This window comes from Oratosquilla oratoria, chromosome 1, assembly GCF_046742065.1.
Source record: "Oratosquilla oratoria isolate Oo_2021 chromosome 1, ASM4674206v1, whole genome shotgun sequence".
NCBI classification, from domain to species: domain Eukaryota; kingdom Metazoa; phylum Arthropoda; class Malacostraca; order Stomatopoda; family Squillidae; genus Oratosquilla; species Oratosquilla oratoria.
In genome coordinates this window covers 13,481,235-13,483,734 of record NC_134777.1, presented here as the reverse complement: position 1 = coordinate 13,483,734, position 2,500 = coordinate 13,481,235, and positions in this window count along the sequence as shown.

Here is a 2,500-nt window from a genome sequence, read left to right as displayed (position 1 = left end):
AATTCACGCTAAAAGACGAAATACTGCGTGACTGTCACGTCACTGCTTTGTACAACAATAAAAGAAATTTATTCGACATGTAAACACGAAATGGTTGTCGCAACTGGAGAATATAAATTATATACCTCCACCCACCTCTCTCCTAACTTTCTCCCCCCCCCTCAAGCTCCCTCCCCCCCCACCCCGTCTCTAGATATTATCTCATTTTAACATGGTTTTCTAACGCATTTTTCATTCTGTGTTATGCCCGGGAGTCGTAAAAGTCTTCTTCATGTTTGTTGTCGTTTTGCAAGGAATGTTAATCAATCCTGAACTTGCTTCCTCGTTCTGTTGTCGTTTATGACTGTTTTGGCCTCAGTTTTTTTTTTTTTTTTTTTTTTCCTTTTGCTGATGCCTCTCTTATAACGTACAGATGTTTTTTTTCTTCTGACATCTCTCTAATAGAGTACTGATAACATATATACCTTCATGATATCCCACCGGATCAGTCACTCAGAACTTTATATAACGGAAGACTGCACTTCTGATAGAATTTTGATTACTCAACTTCTAGTATCCCTCTAGTATCCCAATCACATCAAACTTACGACCTGTTTCCGACCACCGGTGACCAGGTGGTCGCCGACCAGTCGCAGGTGGTCTTTGGAAGTCGTTGGTAGTCGGTAATAAGATAGATATATAGACAGATTGATAGATAGATAGATAGGTAGAAAGATATACAACACACACTAAATAGCCCTTAGTACATAGATTTTCATCTTATCAACCAAATTAACTTTTTCCATTTCAATTCTTTACATAGATTTTGTGTCGCCGACCGATCGCTTCTTAATTTTCGGTCGAAGGTGGTTGGAAACAGGTCGTAAGCTTGGTTTGACTAGGGCGGGCTTTACTGTTCTTAGATCAACCTCCTTTGCCATGTCGTCAACACAGTATTTTCAAGAAGGATGGAAGTGTTTTTTTTATTCCTGACGAAGTAATAGATTATTGCAGACATTAGATGATCCCATTCTAGCTAATGTTAGACGACTTTATTCTAAATATTACCAAACAAATAATGTTTTATCATTCTAAGCGATTTCATGCCAACTGACCCCAGAATCTTTTATTCCATCAATTAATTTTCTTGCTATCATCAGACAATATTATCCTAACATCTAACAATTTAATTCTACTGAACGACTTATGATATTGCTCTAAATAACGCCAGACTAGTTTATTTATACTAGCTAACCTCGGAATCTTTTATTCTATCAATTAATTTTCCAGCTATCATTAGACAATTTCATTCTAACATCTAACAATTTAATTCTACTGAACGACTAGTTTATTCATACTAGCTAACCTCTGACGCTTTTATTGTATCAATTAACTTTCTTGCTATCTTTAGACAATTTTATTCTAACATCTAACAATTTAATTCCACTGAACGACTAATGATATTGCTCTAGATAACGTGCCAGACTAGTTTATTCATACTAGCTAACCTCAGACAATTTTATTCAGTCAATTTATTTTCTAGTTATCATTAGAATTTTTTTTCTAACATCTAACAATTTGATTCTACTGAACTACTAATGATATTGCTCTAGATAACGCCAGACGAGTTTATTCAGCTTTGGGGACAATTTTATTCTGCCAATTGATTTTTTAGTTATTATTAGAATTTTTTTCTAAAATCTAACAATTTAATTCCACTGAACGACTTATAATATTACTTTAAATAACGCCAGACGAGTTTATTCAGCTTTGGGGACCTCTTAAACGTTATCACATTGATCTAGTTTTCCTCCGATTATTGGAGCAAGTTTATAGCTCGCAGCTTTCGGGAAGGCCTCTAATATACTGGAGAAAAATAGTTTTCCTTCAGCATATCAAATGGCATTCTAGGTGTTTTTTGTTGAAAAAACAAAATAGTTTACCATAATGGTTTTACAGTGGAAAAAGATCTGGAAGTGGGCGACACCGCCGATTAATCGGAGGTTGGCGATACTGCCGATTAATAGGAGGTGGGCGATACCGCCGATTAATCGGAGGTGGACGATACCGCCGATTAATCGGAGGTGGGCGATACCACCGATTAATTGGAGGTGGGCGATACCGCCGATTAATCGGAGGTGGACGATACCGCCGATTAATCGGAGGTTGGAGGAAGCATACCCCATTAAATAACCCCAGTAGGCATACCGTACATGACTTAGCGGTTTCTTCTTCGTCTTACCCTAAGAATTCTTTTAAGAAGACAGAAATTGTCGTGAGATTTTTTCTTTTGTCCTTGTTCGTAAAATAATCAAGAATTTAACTGTCTTCCAGCAGGATGTCTCATAAATCTTACTCCATAAAGGCAGTCATATATTTATATTGTTAGTGTTGTTTTATGGTTTGCGTTCAGAAAAAGTTTGAAATACGTTTATTGTTGTTTTATTGTTTTGTTTGTCTTACAAAGAATATAACTTCAAATGCCACGTAGGAACCTATAAGCGTATATTCATCTAAATGT